This window comes from Ursus arctos, unplaced genomic scaffold, assembly GCF_023065955.2.
Source record: "Ursus arctos isolate Adak ecotype North America unplaced genomic scaffold, UrsArc2.0 scaffold_7, whole genome shotgun sequence".
NCBI lineage: Eukaryota > Metazoa > Chordata > Mammalia > Carnivora > Ursidae > Ursus > Ursus arctos.
This window is the reverse complement of record NW_026623089.1, coordinates 24,307,080-24,328,178: the sequence shown is the minus strand read 5'-3', so window position 1 is coordinate 24,328,178 and position 21,099 is coordinate 24,307,080. Positions and strand designations below refer to the sequence as shown.

The 21,099-nt window shown below is 39.8% G+C and overlaps 1 long non-coding RNA gene across 2 annotated transcripts in view; it reads right to left on the bottom strand.

Moving 5' to 3' along the window:
• LOC123000790 (uncharacterized) overlaps window positions 1–21,099 on the bottom strand; it is a 29,522-nt gene that overhangs the window by 7,668 nt on the left and 755 nt on the right. The window contains exons 2-3 of one of the 2 annotated variants that reach the window (XR_008957977.1): window positions 20,546–20,644; window positions 14,319–14,635 (exon numbers count right to left, since the gene is read on the bottom strand). This is a non-coding gene — a long non-coding RNA (uncharacterized LOC123000790). Of the gene's footprint in view, window positions 1–10,519; window positions 14,636–20,545; window positions 20,645–21,099 lie in introns of those variants that run through there. The other variant, XR_006409050.3, reaches the window with a different exon arrangement.

The window sequence follows — 21,099 nt, the reverse complement described above, 5'->3', positions numbered from 1 at the left end:
ATTTGAAAAGTGTTTGACTTATAGAAAAGTTGCAAAGGTAATATATAGTGTTCCCGCATACACTGCACCCAGTTTCCTCTGTTATTAACATCTTAGGTTAGTAATTAAATATAAATTTAAAATCCTTAAAGAGTATAAAATAATTGCAGAGACTGGGTGGAAGGTGAAATCCTTGTATCTCTCTGGCATCATCCTAGCCACAGGGGAAAAAAAAGACAAGTGACACTGAGGAAAGCAATATGAAAGGCGGCCAATATCCTGATGACTTCCCTGCCAGGTAGGGAAATCATCTGTGTCTAAGGATCAGATACCGATGGAGGAATGCAATGCATGCTAAATACCGGCATTTTTGTAAAACTAGACTAGAAAGCATTCTAACAGTTTGAGGAAAATATTTATATTGAGGATTGGGCCTGCGAGTCATCTTGGACTTCTGACTCCTTCCATCTACATACCTATGAATCATCAAATCCTAAATTTGTGCACCAAATTTAGCCACTAGAAGATACCACGAATATCTAGACTTCTCTCTCCCATGGCCCTCACGCAAGCCTTCACCATTCATTACCTCAGACGGGTACTCCTTAATCCCTCCAGTCTAAACTAGAATCCCTAGTGGCCTCTATTCCCCTTCACAGTACTCCTTTATTTTCTTCATAACTCTTATCCACATATGAGAATAGTTTTGGGGGTGCTTGGTTTTTTTAATTGTCATATAGCTGACATACAGTGTTACCTTAGCTTCACACGTACAACACAGTGATTCTACACTTCTATACATTACCCTAAGCTCACCGTGGACAAGTCTACTTACCATCTGTCACCGTACATCGTTATATAATTACAATACTATTGATTCTATTCCCTATACTGTACTGGTGTGTGAGTTTGATTAATGACTACTTCGCCAGTTGGATTATAAGCTCCATGAGGTCAAAGACCATGTCTGTTTTGCTAATCACCGTATCCCCAGCTCAAACATTTGTGTTGAATGAGTGAATGAACTAGATTGTGGAGCTCATTGGAAAGACATAGCTGTATATTTAATGGGAATATTCTTAAAGTACACTGAGGAGAACATAAGGAGGTAAGTTTCCAGAAGCAAGTGCATACTTGGTCATGGGAGGTGTTCTAGAAAACAAGCAAGGTCTCTTTTTTTTTTAAGTTTTTATTTATTTAAGTAATCTCTACACCCAATGTGGGGCTTGAACTCACAACTACGAGTATGAGTGACTTGTTCCTCCAACTGAGCCAGTCTAGCACCCCATATTTTGACTGCCACAGGTGAGCTAGGCATTGAGAGCTGTCCAAGGAGGCACAGGACTTCAGTATTAGTAAATTAAACAATCCTCCTCTCCATTGGGAATTGTTTCTATTCTGCTTTTGTGTGGAAAATTGAAGAACGTATTTGAAGACACAAGGTCAATGAAGACAGTATACATTGTTCTAGCAGCTTTTCCCTAACAAGTCTCTGCAGGCTGAGTATGAATCGGGTGGAGTCTGTGGTAAAGTTTTACTTCAGGAATTTCCTGAAATAACTCTCCAGAAAAAGTTCAGCTCTCATAACTGAAGATTACGTTGACCTCAGGCACTGCCAGCACACATTTTAAAACATACTGGGAATCAAAACCATCATGAAGTTTCCAGTGATTATGTTACCAATTTATAATGGTCAGGAGCACTTTGTACATATTTTTCTTCATGCCCCATTGTAATAATTGTAATGTATTGCAATGATTTGTTTATTATCTGTTTCCTCTAACTTTGGACTCTGCTCTCCTCAAGGGCAAGAATAAAATAGGAGCTCAATAAATACTTCTTATATGAATCTCAATGCAGTATCTGGATTTGACTCTTGAAAGAAGAGTTTCTTAGAGACTGTTCTGGCCAATTCACAACATATTAGCTGCAACCCCGGACAGATGGTTTCATCCTTCTTCATTTTCCTCCTTCTAAAAAATTTGAAAAATGTAAACATGAAGGATATGAAGAATAATACAATTAACGTCTATCTACCACCAAGTTTCATGAAATTTTAATATTTTGTGAAATCTGAAGGAGAGAATGCCGTGTATTTATCAAATCCTATTGTGTTTTCCTCTTCTCAGGCACACAAGGGGCTGCATCTCCCAGCCCCCTTTGCAGTCAGATTGGTACTGTGAGACTAGATCTGCCAATGGCTATAGGCAGATGTTGTGTGTTACTTCCAAGGTTAGCATACAAGAATGACAATTTTTGTGCTGTCTTCCCCAGCTGCAGCGGCCATGGAAGCCATGTTTTAAAATGGCGGTATCAGAAGACTGGAGTCTCCATCAACCAACCCTCCCTCCCCCAAGTTACTCTATGGATCAGTGTTTGAGAATCTCCCTTGCTCTACAGCCTAATTAACACTGAGTTTTGTCTGCTTTTAAAGCTTTTCTGCCAGTTGGTGTGGAATCACTGTTTTCATTTGTATTTTGCTAATTATGGGTGATACTGAGCATCTTTTCAAATGCTTGTTTGTCATTGGGTTCTTCTTTTGTGAGTCCCTGTTCTTATCCTTTGCCCATGGTGGTAGTGGGGCTCGTTATCCTAGTGTGTCGTAGGAATACTTTATACATTTTGGAAACTAATCAGTTACACTCCCTGCAATATTTTCCCCAGACCTGTAGCCTATCCTTTTTCTTTGTTTAAATTATATTTGTTTTAATGGAAGTTTAAATTGATCAGTTTTGTTCTGCTTTGTGTAAGAATTCTTTCCTATCTCAAGGTCATAATAACATTTTTTTCTATATTTCCTTTTGAAAGTTTCAAAGACTTGCTTTTTATTTATTTTTTTAAAGTCTCTAATAATATGTGTGTGTGAGTGATGTAATGTAAGAACATTGTTTTTCTCCAACACCATTTATTTCTGTTCTACTGATGGTGTTACAGCTTTGCCATGTATCAAGTGTCCATTTATGCAGGGGTCTGTTTAATAGGCTCTTTAGTCTATTTTCTTGGTTTATTTATCTGTCTCTGGGTCAAGGCCGTGCTGTGTTAATTACTATAATTTTACAAGTCTTGATATCTAGTAGTGTGAGTATCCCTCCATGTTGATCTTCATTATTATCTTATCTATTATTGTCCCTTTGTATTTCAGTATGACCTTTAGGTTGATCTTATCAAATTCCACGAATAACAAAACTGGGATTTTGGTTGAAATTACATTTGCTTATTTTTGTTACTGTGGTTGACAATGAGTCTTTTTATTATTACATTTTCTGGTTAGTATCAATGATGCAGAGAAATACTATTGATTTTCTTTTTTTTTTTTAAGATTATTTACTTAATTTGTCAGAGGGCGAGAGAGAGAAAGAGAGAGAGAGCACAAGCAGGGGGAGCAGCAGGCAGAGGGAGAAGCAGGCTCCCTGCTGAGCAGGGAGCTCGATGCAGAACTCCATCCCAGGACCCTGGAATCATGACCTGAGATGAAGGCAGACACTAAACCGACTGAGCCACCTAGGCGCCCTAGGCATATGATAGTATTATGAAAGAGAAATTCAGGAATCGAAGGTTTCTCGTTTCCAAAGGTAAATATCCACAGGAGGGCTGCATAACCAACAGCACATGGAAAGGTCATTCTGTCTAATTGGTTTATTCTTTTTGTGCATTTCCACAAAAGTTGAAAATACAATGATAACTGCAAAGTAAAAAGCTACATCAGACTGATACAAATTTTTCTTCCTTATTAGTGGATGCTTTGTTTATAAATTTATCTTTATTATTATAGTGCTAGCTAGAAATGAGAACTGTGAGCATAATTTTTGTAATTGGATTAAAGGACTTAATCTTAAAAAATCCTTCCAACAAAGCATACTGAATCTTTGATTTCTGATGGGTAGAAATTGAGATGACTCATAATCAGTCACCCTTTCACAAACAGGAACAAATGAGCACTAAACTTACAAAGTAATTGTAAAGTACTTAATTTTATTTTGTACATTTATATTGCTTCTCATATTACATTTCCTATGTTCACATCTTCGCCTGTTATTAATCTATGATTTCATGTAAAAAGGGACCTTGCTGAGTTTTTCTTCCCAAACATTTCCGCCTGCCACTTCCTCCCACTTACAAATCCCTGCCAATTTTTGTCCTAGAATATACAAACTTCAGACATTAAAGATGGAAATGTAAGGCACATGTCATTGCACATGTCCATTTACTGAGAACTGGATGATCAACGAAACTTAATACTTTGTTTCAAAACACAAATATCCTACACCCTGGAAAGATTTTGGGTTTTACTGTGGTCCTCGATGATGCCTGTCACTTCCTACTCTTTGACTCTTCAGAGGAATGGACATGCTCCAACTGCATACTCCCACTGCTGGGCTTTTAGGAAATGTGTCATAACATTCGAAAAATTCCGATGCTATTTTCTCCACCAACCAGCTTTGCCAAAATCAAGCCTTGAGGCTCTTATAAAAGATTAAAATTTCACAGCTAGTGCTCTGCAGCGAAGGGCATACATCATTATTTTGCTCTAATCTGCAACCACCTGACAGACTCAAGAAGCAATCATGGCCAGGAAACCAAATCTCAAATATTGTAAAGTCACTGTTGCTTTTCAATGTTGATTTAGCCCATTCCAAAGCTATTAAGTAAGAGCATTCCCATGATATTAAATTTAAAAAGGGAGTTTATAATACTATGATATATGTATATATTCATGTATGTGTATATACAAAATGTGTATATATACAGCATTAGGCAAGTTAGCTAACATCTCTAAACCTCAATTTCCTCTTCTGTAAAATGGAAATAATGATAGTATCTATCTCATACAATTGTGGTGAATGTGAAATGAGGTAATCTATGCAAAGTACATAGCACAGTGCCTGGTAAGAAAGTATACAATTATATACAGTTTATGTAAACTATACATTATTACAAATACTTTGGAACAAAGTCTGGATGGATATATACCTAAATCCTTATTTTGGGGGTGGTGGGATTATGGGTGATTGCTATTTTCTTTCCTTTGCTTTGATAAGATTTCTAAATGTTCTCCCATTGAGCCTGTATCCCTTTTTTCTTTAATAAGAAAAACACAGCAGTTAGTCCTCCTTGACTAAAAATACTCAGGGGGTTCTCACTCCCTAGAATAATGGGGGGGGGTATAAACAGGATGAGCAACATTAATGAAGTGTGTAGAGCTGTCTGAGGGAAGTCATTACAACGGCCCCTCAAGGAATCTCACCTCCCAATGTCCATACCCCGTTGCCATGTGACTTGGCTGTTCTTACCATCAATAAATGCAGTCTAATTTTCCACCACTTGAAACTGGTCTGGCTCTGTGACTTGCTTTGACTAACAGAATGTGACGGAAGCAACGCTGTGTGAATTTCAGAACCTAGACCTTAAGAGACCTTGCAGCTTCTGCCTTTACTCTCTTGAAATCCTGACCCTGTGGCTCAGGGTAAGTTTCACTTTAAAAAAAAAAAAGGAAACTTTTTTTCATGTTAAGTTTTATTTGGAACCACAGTATAAAATACTGATAAAAGTGGAACTATTCTGATTGAAGAGAAGGGTCTAGAAGTCTTACTGGCCTTATCTCTCTCACAGTCCTTTTCCCTGTGGCAGGCCCTGGACGCCTCTTCATTTCCAAGGAACAGTTTCAAAAATAACATCATTGTGTTGGCAAGAGCGAGTCACTGACATTCATCAGTTAAATCAGGAGAGTCACATAATGTATGTACAACACGCAGTCAACATAGCTCACAATCGTTGAGCGCTTACTGGATAGCGGGTGCCATATTAAGCATTTTTCATATACTAAATCATTTAATCTTTCCCACAACCTCATCAGGGAGGTAGTATTATTGTTAGCCCCATTTTATAGGCAGGGAGACTAAGTTTCTGAGAGGTGAAGTACATTATCCAAGCTGCCCAGTTTGTAAGAGGCAGAGGGCAGAGGCCAGACTAGAGTCAATGAGACCTCAAAATGTGTGCCACGGGTTAGGGACAGCTAGTGAGGGTGTGGGGCCTCCCAGCTATACTGCTTCCTCACCTGCTCACCGTATACTAGGCACTGGATTAATCATATCTGTTATTATGATCATTATGTCTAGTGCCCTTAAAAGAGGGCCAGTAACTAGAAATTACTTCATACACTTGGACGTACAATTTTAGCTGAGGCGGATGAGCTAATGGCCTGGAGTGACGAAAGGTAAACACGACTTGTTTTCATACAGGACGTCAAATACCAAATGATATTACCACTTAGTACTCATCTGTGCCATTGTGGTGTTACACAGATTCATGAAAATATCGCCTTGATGGGTTTTCAACTACTCAGAACAACTCTCCATAAAGAAAAAAATGAAAAACAAATGGCCAATAAAAATACTGAGGGTTGTATGGATTATACTCATGGTTAAAGAAATGCTATTTCAAACAGTATGTTTCCAGGGCTGAATGTATAGTTGCTCAGTTTGAGCACTGTGCAAGGGTGACTGGTCAAGGAGGGGAGTGGGGTGAAAGTGAAGTTCTCCATGCCGCATTCCACGTTCTGGCCTGGCTTCTGTCTACCTAAACTGTCTTGTGTGTTGGTGGGGGTGGGGGGGCGGTGCAAGGAATTTTAAAAACTCATTCACCCAAGAGGACACCTTTTAAAAATTCAAGCAAATGCACCCCATGGGTTTGCAGGGGACCTGTGAAGTAATATTTCCCACCTATTGTTATTGGCAAAGATTAAAATGTTTTGTTATGTCCATAGCTGATGAAGGTGTGAAGAAAGAGGCATTCTCTTGAATTGATTTGGAGAATTTTTGGAATTTAAACTGGGGCTGCTTTTTAGGGAAGCAATGTGGCAATGTCTTAAAATTTTTTTTTAATTCTCACAGCATTGGATCTAGGAATTCTATTTCTAACATTTATGCTGTAGATATAGATATAGATATATTTATATATCTATAGATACAGATATATTTATATATCTATAGATACAGATATATTTATATATCTATAGATACAGATATATTTACGCTATAGATATAGAAATGGGGAAAGATAACATTCAAGGATGTTTCTTGCGATATTATTCGTGAAAGAGGAAACCAAAAACTACCTACCTATTTATGCAGGAAAGGTTTAAAAAATTATGGTTTATCTATATAATGATATAATATGGAACCACTCTGAAGAAATCTGTAATGATATGAAAAGATACACAGAATATATTTAAATGAAGTCAATCAGTCTGCACAACACTGACATAGTATACTCTCATGGGTAAAAAAAGTAACGTGTGTATGTGGTTGTAGACTTAAAGGGCATTTCTGGAAGGATATACAAGCAATAATTAAAAGTGGTTCCTTCTGGGAAACTAGAGAGTAGGGGTGTGGGATTTTAGTCTTCTACTTTATATCACATTTTGTTATTTAACTATATTTTGAAAGTAAGATGAAAACAAATAAAAGAGTTTTTGGCTTCCCTGTTCATTGCAGCATTATTCACAACAGCCAAGACATGGAAACAACCTAAGGGTCTCTCAGTGAATAAATGGATAAAGAAGATGTGGTGTGTGTGTGTGTGTGTGTGTGTGTGATGGAATATTATTCAGCTGTGAGAAAGAAAAACATTCCGCATTTGCAACAAAATGTATGGAACTTGAAGACAAAGTGAAATGAGTCAGACAGAAAAGACGAATACTGTAGGATCTCACTTACATGTGGAGTCTAAAAGAGCCGAACCCATAGAAACAGAAACTAGAAGGATGGCTACCAGGGGCTGCAGTGTGGGAGAAAAAGGGACATGTTGGTCAAAGAGTACAAGCTTCCAGATGAGTACGTTCTGGGGATCTAATGTACAGAATCGTGATTATAGTTAATAATACTGCATTATGTACTTGAAAGTTGCTAAGAGGGTAGATCTGAAATGTTCTCACCGCAAAAAAAGAGATGGTAATTACGTGAAGTGATGGAGGTGTTGCTAAAGGCTACGATGGCAGTCGTTTTGCAATATGAAAGTGGATCCAGTCAACGTGTTGTACACCTCCAACTTACAAAATATTATATGTCAATTATGTCTCAACAAAGCTGGGGGGGGGGGAGGAGGTTCTGGGGACGCCAGCTCAAAGAGAGGTGTGCTGGAAGTTTATTACTTGGCAAGCACTCTTGGGGTCAACATCCATGGACGAGAAGGGAAGGAAGCAGGATCAGGTGGGAAGAAGGTTCACCATGAAATAGTCTCAACGAAAGCCTCGGCTAACCCCCTTGTGATCTCTGGGGCTGGGATGGCCCTTCAGAGCCGTCCTGCCTGACCGACGCAGGCGGTAACCAGTCAAGGGCTGAGGCGGCTCAGGAAGACCACGTGACCTGGGGAGAGGCCGCTTTAGAGCGGAGTCATTTCTGGAGAGAACTGACTCCCATCACCTGAGGAAAGAAGCCCTTCAGTCCTGAAAAGGGAAACGGGTGACACATTCCGCACCATTTCTGTAGCAAAACCCATTTTCTGCAGGTGTGATGGCACCTCGGATTTGTCAGTAAAACCCCGCACAGTCAGCTCTTTCAAACACAGCTGATGCTGTGAAGGACAGCACTGGCTTTGGGCTCTGGGTCCTCAACTCTGGCTTTTTCTTTTTTTTTTTTAAGATTTTATTTATTTATTTGACAGAGAGAGCGACAGCCAGTGAGAGAGGGAACACAAGCAGGGGGAGTGGGAGAGGGAGAAGCAGGCTTCCTGCCTTCCCTGAGCTGAAGGCAGATGCTTAACGGCTGAGACACCCAGGCGCCCCTCAACTCTGGCTTTTCATATTAAAATATCAACCAACATCAGAGTTATATTTATATTTATTTTGCAAGAAAGAGAGATGGGGGAGGGGCGGAGGGCGAGGGAGAGAGAGAATCTCAAGCAGATTCCCTGCTGAGCACGGAGACTGACAAGGGGCTTGATCTCAAGACCCATGAGGTCATGACCTGAGCCGAAATCACAAGTCAGACACTTAACCCACTGAGCCATCCAGGTGCCCCTCAATTACCATCATTTAATTGCTGGTCTTCTTGAGCTCTTAACTGTCATGTTCAGCAAATTATAAATGATGAAATGTCTTCTATATCAGAAACCTCACTTTCCTCCCTCCCTCCCTCCCCTCCTCCCTTCCTCCCTTCCTTCCTCCCTCCCTTCCTTCCTTCCTTCTTTCCAAACCCTACCTCCACCCGCTCATTATTTGAGACCGCTACTGTAACAGTTTTAAATCCTCTGATTAATTTGCTACCTGCTCTTTGTTAAGAGAAGATTGAATTTTTCCTTCTGTGTAGCACACAAAAGGTAATATTTTGACTACACAGAAACCCTCGTTCTTTAAAAAAAATGTTGTTTTACTGAAGCCTTAGTAGCACATCACCTTACAGGGCTTTTACATTAATAATCCAGCTAGTTTGTTTTGCCAGCTCAGTAAAGAGGTGAGTAATTTGAAAATAATTCAGTTGGCCTGGTTTATAGGAGTGTAGCACATTGTAAATGAGTTTATCTGGAGAATCTGGATGCTATCAAAACATAATGGAACATAACCTCCCTTTGGGAAAGTAAATCATGCGACTGGAGAGGAAGACAAGGAAAGCTCTCTGGGAGAGAGCTAAGTGCTTCTGAGTTTGTGGGTTTAGCAAGATCGGTTGGTCTGGGGTTGGATGGCAGTAGTACTTGGCTTCAGAGCAGTCTTTATCCTTTAATAATTTCCTAATCCTCGTTGTTATGTGAACCAGCAAACATCTGAAAGGCAAAGCTGTACAATGGAATTAGAATGGTCTCCTGAGTGAGGCAGGAGGTTTAAATGGGAGCAAAGAGCTTGCAGGGTTCCACTCCACGCCTACGTTTTGAGAAATTGAGTGAATACTGCTTAGAAGCAAAATTTTCCACAAATCTCAGCATAATTATTGGTGCTAATCACAGGTATAAAAACCACCCAAGTGGTTTCCATATTATAGGAAGGGTCACAAAAAGGGGAAGTCTCTCCTATTGGTGACTCAGAATTGTATGTGGGGACAGGAAGCTTATGGGTAGCTTATTGACTTGGAACTGGAAGCCTGAGGACTTACCTCCAAGCTTTATTTACAAAGCATTTTGTGTAATGTTGAGAAAAACTGTGTTGATAATATTTGTCCATTTCAAAGAATGGAGGGCGTGGTTGCCAGGAGGGATAATGAGGCTACCAAAGCCCATGCAGGTCACCCTCCATGCTACTGTCTTCTTTTCTATGAAAATCGATTTTCAATTTTCAATTACCAGTGAAGGATCACTTCCTAATGTTGTGCTTAGGGACCCCGAGTGTCAACATGAGTTAGGTGCACAGCCATAATGTAAACCTGGGTTTATCATTATTATTAAGGCAAACCTATGAGTTGATTTTGAATAAGATACAAGTCCCAATAATTAGGAATCGATTATAATAATTATGCCTTGATTAGGTTATAATTATTATTTGATTAGATAATATGATTAAAATGTGGTTTTCAGTTTCTTTTTCTTTTTAAGATTTTATTTACTTACTTGAGAGAGAGAGAGATTGAGAGAACGAGTGGAAGGAGGGGCAGAGGGAGAAGCAGACTCCGCAGGGAGCCCAAGGAGGTATTCAATCCCAAGACCCCAGGATCATGCCCTGAGCCAAAGGCAGACACTTAAGCAACTGAGCCACCCAGGTGCCCAGGTTTTCAGTTTCATCAGGGTTTTGACATACATATTCACCTGTGAATCCATCACCATAATCAAACTAAGGTATACGCTTACTGCCCCCCCCAAGTTTCCGTGTGCCTCTGGGTAACTGCTCTCCCCCCAACCCCCAGACAACCACTGATGTGCTTTCTATCACTATAGTTGAGTTTGCATTTTCGTTTCCATTTGACTGTATAGATGGAATGTACTCGTTTTTGTCCGGCTTCTTTCGCTCAGTACAATTCTTTATCATTGTATGCATCTAACGGCCCGTTCCTTTCATTGGCAAGTAGTGTTATGTGGTAGGGTGTGATGATTAACTTTTTGTATCAAGTTGACTGGGTTAAGTGATGCCCAGATCGCTGGTAAAGCCTTATTTCTGGGTGTGTCTGTGAGGGTCTTGTGGAAAAGATCAGCATTTGAATTGGCAGAGCGAGTAAAGGAGACCCACCCTCAGCAAGGAAGGGGGACATCGTGTACCTGCTGAGGGCTCCTATACAACAAAAAGGCAGAGGAAGAGCGCTTTAGCTCTCTGAGCTGGGACATCCATCTTCTCTTGTCCTTGGTGAGGTATACGCAACACGTTACAATTATTTTAGCTTTTCTCTGAGAAAAAAAAATGACCTCGTTGAAAAGTGATCATAGTTTGCAACTATTTTAGAAGTTGTAATAGCGGTCAATGGGACTTACCTTTAAATTTTAATTGAGTGTTTGGGCATCTCTCTAAGTGAGGCTACTGTTAAAGGGGATGATGTCCAGGAGGATCAGAAAGAACAAAAGAATCTGTTCTGCTGTGGCAGGGGTAGGCGACAGCCTCTTAGGTAGAGGGATAGGGCACCACATCCATAAGAAGAGGAGAGAGAGCAAGAGCAGAATATAGAATCATAGAACTTGAGGGCATGGACTGTTTTAGAAGTCACTCGGTCAAGTCTCTCATATGTAAAGGACATGTCTGAAATACTATGGAATGGGACAGAGCCTAAGGTAACAGAAAAGATAGGAAAGAGAATATCCTGGATGTTCTAATGATGCCCCAGAGGCCTATGGTAGAACCCCGTGCAAACACTACTTTATAAATCACCTTTGTTAAATCCAGAAAAAGATGTCCCTTTGGGCTAACAGTCTCCCAGGCACTCAGCCTCGTTAATGAAATGTGGCCTGGATTTCAGCCTTCTCCTGCCTTTTTGGTGGTGTGGTTCTGTGAGGTATACAAAAGCCAAACAAATGGTCTTTCCACAAGCCAAAGAGAAATCTAGAAACCAGAATTCCCAATTCAGTTGGTTTGGGAGTGCAGTGATTACTGTCAGCAGAGTTTGAAGAGGAAGGTTCACACAGACAATAACGTTTCCAGCAATCAGGCGTAGATGAGGGTGACTAAGACTTGGTAGTAAGGCTCTGGGATGGAAAGCAAGGCACTGTAAATCTAGAGAGAGCATGGACTAAAGAAGACTGGTTGGAGAACTCTACCTCCAGAGGTCAGCTTCCAGCCGAGGGTCTGAGCGGCTGAAGGGGAATGATGCCAAGGGGCTCCTGGGAAACTGGTCAGTATCCTAGCCTTCATAAGGTTATACTTCAACACCGTATTTTTCTTCCAAAATTTCCTCATGCTGAAATGAAATGTCCGAGCTGAGACATGGGGGAACTGGGGATTGTTGGTCTTTGATAAGAAAACCAAAACAAAACCTCCATTTGATTTTGGATGATGACCATGAAGAACAAACTTGAGTTCCACTAGATGTGAGACAGGAGATACTTTCTCGATTTATCCACTTCAGTCCAATGTTGCTTTTAAGGCCTAGACAAAAAGCCAACTTTGTATTGGGTTGTATAGTTCAACCTAAGATCGAGTGAGAATTTAAGGAAACACGGAAAGCACTTTAAACATTCAACAGCTCAATCAGAGTATACATTGCTACTATTAATCCAAGTAAAACAGAATTCAGTGTTTTTTTTAAATTTATGTAGCCATTGATTATGACCTCAGGGACACTGAAATAACTAGTGGTATGTCATCTAATCTTTTCAACTACCATTAAAACTTTTCAAATAATTTAAAAATTTTTCATTAGACAAATTTAAAGTATTTCACCTTAGTATCAGAATTAACTGTATTACAGATGAATTTTCCAGTTAAAACCATGCTGATATTAACTCTGAATTACTGAAAGGTTAGTGTGGTTTTCTTTCTCTTCCTTCCTTCCTTCCTTCCTTCCTTCCTTCCTTCCTTTCTTTAAGATTTTATTGACTTACTTGACAGAGCAAGAGAGAGCACATGGAGGGGGAGGGAGAGGGAGAAGCAGGTTCCCCCTTGGGCAGGGAGCCTGAAGTGGGACTCGATGTGGGATTTGATCCCAGGACCCTGAGATCATGACCTGAGCCAAAGGCAGACGCTTAACCAACTGAGCCACGTAGGCACCCTGAGCGTGGTTTCCTTAATGTCTGGTCCATGGAGCCCCAGTCCTGCAAGATGTGCCTTAAAATACAGATTCTGTGGCAAAAATAGACAAGGCAAGAAACAACAATTGTTGGAGAGGATGTGGAGAAAGGGGATCCCTCCTACATTGTTGGTGGGAATGCAAGTTGGTACAGCCACTCTGGAAAACAGTGTGGAGGTCCCTTAAAAAGTTAAAAATTGAGCTACCCTATGATCCAGCCATTGCACTACTGGGTGTTTACCCCAAAGATACTGACGTAGTGAAGAGAAGGGCCATATGCACCCCAATGTTCATAGCAGCAATGTCCACAATAGCTAAATCGTGGAAGGAGCCGAGATGCCCTTCAACAGATGACTGGATTAAGAAGTTGTGGTCCATATATACAATGGAATATTACTCAGCTATCAGAAAGAACGAGTTCTCAACATTTGCTACAACATCGACGGCACTGGAGGAGATAATGCTAAGTGAACTAAGTCAAGCAGAGAAAGACAACTATCATATGATTTCTCTCATCTATGGAACATAAGAACTAGGATGATCGGTAGGGGAAGAAAGGGATAAAGAAAGGGGGGGTAATCAGAAGGGGGAATGAAACATGAGAGACTATGGACTATGAGAAACAAACTGAGGGCCTCAGAGGGGAGGGGGGGTGGGGGAATGGGATAGACCGGTGATGGGTAGTAAGGAGGGCACGTATTGCATGGTGCACTGGGTGTTATACACAACTAATGAATCATCGAGCCTTACATCGGAAACCGGGGATGTACTGTATGGTGACTAACATAATATAATAAAAAATCATTAAAAAATAAAATAAAATAAAATACAGATTCTGGGGTTAAAAATGTTTGAGAAACACTGGCTACTCTTGTGCAAAAACACAAAGCACATTAGCCCATTAACAGTTCCATAGTAAGAAAACCTTTAAAACTTTATTTAACCAAGAATTTTCCCCAAATTATGTGGCCATAGTCCTACTTTTTAAAGTAAAATTTTGATGTACTTAACGTTATTGCAGTTACAGACTGTTGCTTGACAAACTTCCCTAAAACTTAATGGCTTAAATTAACAACAGTCATGTCGTTAGTTCATGAATCTGCAACCTGGGGAGGGCTCAGTGGCAAAGGCTTGACTTTTCTTCACTTGATGTCAGCTGGGGTAGTTTGATTAGAAGCTGGAAGACCAACTTCGGGGTGGTTTACTCACATTGCTGGTAGGTTGATCCTGGCTGTCAGGGGAGGTCAGTCAGTTGAGGGCCTGGGGCCTGTTCCTCTCCCCCTGTTGTTCGGGCTTATCGGGAGCATGGTGGTTGGGTTCCAAGAGTAGGTGTCCCAAGTGACAGGAAGTGGAAGCCACTGATTTCTTAAGGTCTGGTCTGGAAGCTGACACAGTCTCAGTTCAGCTATATTATTACACTGGTCAAGCGGTCACAGATCCAAGATTCAAGGGTAGGAGACATAGACACCTCATGTCCTGATGGAAGAGTTTCAAAGAATGCAGTGACTATATCTGTTAAATTATACCTGCAGAAAAATACACAAATCACAAGAGCCGAGTTTAGCGGATTTTTGCATAATAAATTCACTTATGTAATCAGCATCCAGAACCCTCCCCCACCTATGCCCTCTTCCAGTTACCACCCCCTCAAGGGTAACCAACATTCTGAGCTCTAACACTAAACATTAGTACAAGGGTTCTCAGTCTCAGCCTGATAGCTTTCAGTTGGGGCTGTTCGTCGAAGCCTGTGTGGGATGTGTAGCAGAATCCTTGGCCTCTACCCTTCAGATGCCAATAGCATCCCCCTCCCCGGGTGTGACAACCAAAACCATCTGCAGAAATCACTTAGTGTCCTGGGGGCCTGGGGGACAGGCAAAATCACCCCTAATTGAGAATCACTGGGCTAGAAGATAATATCTGTCTTTTAGTATTTGTCTAAATCCCACTTACGGGTCTAGAATATAAATCCCAAGAAGTGCAGATTCTTGTTTGTTTTGTTTTGTTTTATTTGGTCTGTTTTGATTCTGATTCCCCAGTCCCTAGGAGACTGCCTGGCATATAGCAGAAATCAACACTATCTGTTGAGTGAGGGAGTGAATAAAATATATATATATATATTATATATATAAATAAAATATAGGCTCCACGCCCAGGCTGGAGCCCAACATGGGGCTTGAACTCATGAGTATGAGATCAAGAGCTAAGCTGAGGGGTGCCTAGGTGGCTCAGTTGGTTAAGCAGCTGCCTTCAGCTCAGGTAATGATCCCAGGGTCCTGGGATCGAGCCCCATGTCAGGTCGGGCTCCCTTGCTCAGCAGGTAGTCTGCTCTTCCCTCTGCCCCTCCCCGAACCCCTCCATCATGTGCGCGCGTGCTCTCTCTCTCAAATAAATAAAAATAAATAAATAAATAAAGACAGACCTAAGCTGAAATCAAGAGTCAGACACTTAACTGACTGAGCCACCTGAGTGTCCCTAATTCTAAATAATTATTTAAAGAGTCAACTTTGGAATACATATTTTGTATTCAGCTGAATACTCAATCACAAATAATCTGTCCATTTTTTGTTAGAAATGAAGTTCACATGGATATATATTGAGAATAAATATACTTCTAATAGGAATCTATATTGGTTAATTTCTTCTTGCAGCAATATGAAAAACAAGCTGTAGAAATAGAGAAGACTGTGATTTTCCCAGACAAATGGGCAGTGTCCCATGATTGTGTTAAAAATTTATTGTAATAAGCCACAAATTGTGGTTTGTAATTGCTGTGATAGCTTTGTGAAACAGGAACTTGCAGTAACAAAATTTTCATTAAAAACCTGGGTGAGGTGCCAGATCTGAACGATTAGAAGAGGAAATGAGGAAGAGTACAAGATGGTAGTAAGGTCCTGGGAAGTTATTTCTTTCGAGCAAAAACCTGAACATTTCTTCTGGATGATAGGCACTGACTTTACTCTGAAAACCTCCCTCCCTCCCTGGACAATGCATATAGTGGGCTTTCCCATCACACTTGGTAAATTTCTTTTTTTTTTCTCTTTAAAGACTTTATTTATTTATTTATTTATTTGAGAGAGAGAGAGCACATGCGCACATGGTGGGGGGGGCATAGAGGGACAAGCAGACTCCCTGCTGAGCAGGGAGCTGATTCAGGAGTTGATCCCAGGACCCTGGGATCATGACCTGAGCTGAAGGCAGATGCTGAACCGACCGACCGAGCCACCCGGGCATCCCTCACTTGGTAAATTTATTAAGGGTCATCTCAAGAAAAATTTTCAGGGGTGCCTAGGTGGCTCAGTCGGTTAAGCATCTGACTCCTGATTTCAGCTCAGGTCATGATCTCAGGGTCATGAGATTGGGCTCTGTGCTGGGTATGGAGCCTGCTTAAGATTCTCTCCCTCTATGAAACATGAGAGACTATGGACTATGAGAAACAAACTGAGGGCCTCAGAGGGGAGGGGGGTGGGGGAATGGGATAGGCTGGTGATGGGTAGTAAGAAGGGCACGTATTGCATGGTGCACTGGGTGTTATACACAACTAATGAATCATCGAGCCTTACATCGGAAACCAGGGATGTACTGTATGGTGACTAATATAATAAAAAATAATAATAATTAAAAAAAAAAGATTCTCTCCCTCTGCTCCTCCCCCTGACTCTCTCTTTCTCTCAAAAACAACTTTTTTCAGTGTAAACAGTATTCTCAATGATTTTGACAGACATGCCCTCCTTTCTGAAATTCCAGCAGCATTTATTCACTCTTCAGTCACAATTATATCAGAACAACGGACACAGTGCTAATTCATAAGGCAACTAAAGTTAGGGGCACAATGAAAACAGAATTTTAGTTGTAAGGGCTCTTAGAGATCATATGATCATTCTGAAGAGGCAAACGACTACAAAAATCTTACTAGCAGTTTTCCTATTTTCTGGGTGATTCTGAATGGTTTCATTTCCCTGAAGCTACCTCTGTTAAAAACTGAAACTCATGTGTAAGACTCCGTGTTCAGTAGTGACTTGCCCACAGAGCCAGTTAATGACGGGACGAATAGTTTTGAGCCAGTGCTCTAAAGTATCACATCCAACAGATATTTTACAAACAAAGGCAGAAGAAATACAATACATAAGAGGATGGAGCGATACAATAGCACAAAGCCTTTTACCAACTCCAGAGGCTTGGAGGCTTGAGTGCAGCAGCTGGTTAATGTCTGAATGAAATAAATTCAATATTGACCTTTCAAGTCCTTACAGGTCAAAAGTTGTTAGTGTCTAGATTTTTAAAACTGGGATTTGAATACCCCTTGTAAAAGAAGTATGTCTGTACAGTTTTCATTTTTTATTTCTCAAGATCTGAACGTGTTAAGGCTTGTCATTACACTGCCAAATGCTTATGATTCATTTCGGCAGAAGTAGCTAGGAATGAGGAGAGGGTGGGAGTGTGAGAGTACCAATTCAGTATGACGCAAAAAGGGAGATGAAGTAGAAAGGAGGATATTTTTAGATTCCCCTTTTGAAACAAAAACAGCTTAAATCAGGTGATTTGTTTACTTTGAAATCGGAAAAAATAACCAAAAGTCGGATTTGGAATTTTTGAATGACACAAAATCCTATTTTAGAATAATTGCCATAATTGCAGGTTACTTTCTTATAATACCTGAAAAAAAATGCTTCCTAAAAATATAACTCCACAAGGACAGAAAAATGTATTTACACCACAGAGCACTTGTATACCAAAGGAATTTGCTACTTTCATGTAACCTACGCAGTAGCATTTAAAGAATGTGCTAGTAAATTTACTGCCTAAATCAGAAATAAGGAAGGGGAAAGAAATGACATGTAATTTACTTTCAGTAGGTATAAAGGTCTTTCAGTTTCATTCATTATTCAACAAAAATTTATGGAATTGGAAGACACTGGGTTTGATGCAGGGGATGTAAGAATGAGCAAGAAGCAGTCCCTGCCCTCAAAGTGCCCCAGCCTAGAGAGAGAAACATACACATATCTTCACAGACATCTCACATATACACATTTTCACACACAAAAGTACCCACACATTCCCATATACACATATATTCACATACATATACACACATTCACACATCATGTGCACATGTTCATACACAAATATTCATACAGGCATACTCACATACATATTCACATATAAACACATATACGCCCACAAATACACACTCACATACACGTATGTTTGGGAGCTAAAAACGTGGAGACAGTGAGAAAGAAATCTCAGTGCTAACAGTCCTGTGAGATAGCTATTATGGAAGCTCAGTAAGGCTAAGGAAACAGTCTTAGAGGAGTTGCTAAATGCTAGGGAGTATGGTTTACCAAAATCCAGATTTAAGTTCCAATCTGCCATCATTATCTCTGAGGCAATGACCATGTTATTTAACTCTGTCTCAGTTTTCCTTGCTTTTACATCAGGGCTACAATAACACCAGCCTCATTGGGTTGATAGGAGGTTGAAATGAGATGATGGGTAAAAACCACTTAGAACTTAGCTTGTCATGTAGTAACCACTCAATACATATTCAATTTTTCATGATATCCTTATTGCTATCTGTGAAGGTTAGTTATCTCATAAATTGTGAAGACAGGTCTCTCCTCCCCAAGGTGTTAGTGAGAATGTTTTGAACTATTTTTAAGGTGGGTGGAGCCAAAAAATTGTATACTTAATGAGTACATGGCCACTGGTTAAACTTCACTTTTAATGGTTGAAAAATTCAAGGAAGCCGGATTATAATTTACAAATAACACAAACATCTAGATATGATCATTACTGGAAAATCTGAATCTGTCTAAATAACATCTCCTCTGGTATTACTAATTAATTTCAGTGGCTATAACTTTATGGAAGAAATATATAAGCTATTATTAACTCCATGATCATCTCACCAAAATATGTTAGGCTTCATAACCTCATTGATACAATACTAACATCATTTGATACTATTGATTGATATGATGAATAAGAAACAAAAGTGGCGAATATACATATGGAAAAGTGTTACACCACTAATAATCAGATAATTGTATGTTAGAGGTTATTTTGGACTATCCGGTTGGCAAAGATGCTATTGGGGCTATTGAGGGTATGGTGAAACTGGTACTCTCATACATGGTTGCTAGGAGTGTACATTAGCACAATATCTCTAGAGGCCAATTTGGGGGAAAAAATGTTCTAATATTAATATAGTCTTTGACCCAGCAATTCCACTTGAATTTTGTCTTAAGGAAACATAATCCAAAGAATACAAAGATGCTTGCATATATGCTCACTGCAGTGTGGTTTATGATGACAAAAAATTGGAAACTACCTATATGCCTAATAGTAAAGAAAAGCTTAAATAAATTATGGTAGAGCTGTACACTGGGACTCTATGCACCCATTAAAAAGGATTAGATAGATCTATTTGTCATGGAAATGTGTCCATGATCCATACTGGATACCATTTTTATATCTAAAAAGTGTATGCATAGAAAAAATATGACTATATATATCTGTATAAGTCTATCTAACTTTTTAAAAGCAGCTTTATCATGGTTTAATTTATACAGCATAAAATTCCCCATTGTAAATGTACAATCCAATGATTTTTAGTAAATGTATACAGCTGTGCAATAATCACCACAATCCAGGGGCACCTGGATGGTGCGGTCAGTTAAGCATCCCACTCCTGGTTTCAGCTCAGGTCATAATCTCATGGTCGTGGGATCTGGTGGCCTGTGGGGCTCCCATCTCCACACTCTGCACTCAGTGGAAAGTCTGCTTGAGATTCTCTTCCTCTCCTTCTGCCCCTCTCCACACTCGTGTGCATGTGCACATGCTGTCTCTCAAATAAATAAATCTTAAAAAAAACCACCACAATCCAGTTTTAGAACTTTTTTGTTACACACCCACCCCCCAAATTCCCTCATGCTCATAGGCTTAATTCTTCACAGTGTCTAGGATGGGGATGAAGTCGGGGGAGGGAAAGCGGGAGGAGAGAATGACAGACGGCTTTGTCGTTTATCATTTCTGTATTATTTGAATTGATTTACAACAAGGATATGCTTGCTCTCTTTTAATTTGAGAAAACAGTAAAGGTTTTTCTATTTTGAAAGAACGAAAAAAGGGAAACAGATTTATACCCTTTGACCCAAATCTACTTTTGGTAGTTTATTCCAAGGAAATAATCAAATATGTGGAAAAGGTTTTGTGAACAAAAGTATTTATCACTGATTTATCTAAAACAGAGAAAAGTTCTAAGTAGTCTAAATATCTCATGATGGAAGAAAATAATTACTAATAATACTGGAGTATGAAAAGTACAGGATGTAAACCTTTATATGCAGTACAATTTTATCCCTGTAAGAAAAAAAAAGGTAATGCACAGCCAAAAAATTCTGTTTGGAAATACTGTATGTACAATAAAATCTTACCTATGGTTATCTCTGGATGGTAGAATTACAGGACTTTTTATTCTTTGTGCATTTCTTCATTTTCCATAATGAGTATGTTACCTTCACATGTAGTGCCACCTACATAAATGATACTAATTAGAACGGATTATGGTATTGTTTTCACAGGTGTATACATTTTTCAAAACATTGAGTGTTTATTTAAAATATGTGCAACTTATTGCATACCAATTATACCTCAATAAAACTATTTAAAAGACAAGTGGATCTTGAGAAACAAAATCATCATAACCTTCTTACTGGAAGAGGGGTTTGTTATGCCATTGTGGGGCTGGAGGGCAAAATGGTTAGGGAGGGGTTTGTGGGTACTATATAGATAGCAACACAACCTTTGCTCCAGATAGCCAACCCTTCCTTCCTTCCTTCCTTCCTTCCTTCCTTCCTTCCTTCCTTCCTTCCTTTCCGGGATCTGCCTTCCCATTATATGTCAAGAATGTTGCCAGGTTCTTGGATACCAAGATGAGCAACAAATCACTGCCCTGAAAGAGCTGTCTTCTGCTGGAGGAGGGGAAGGC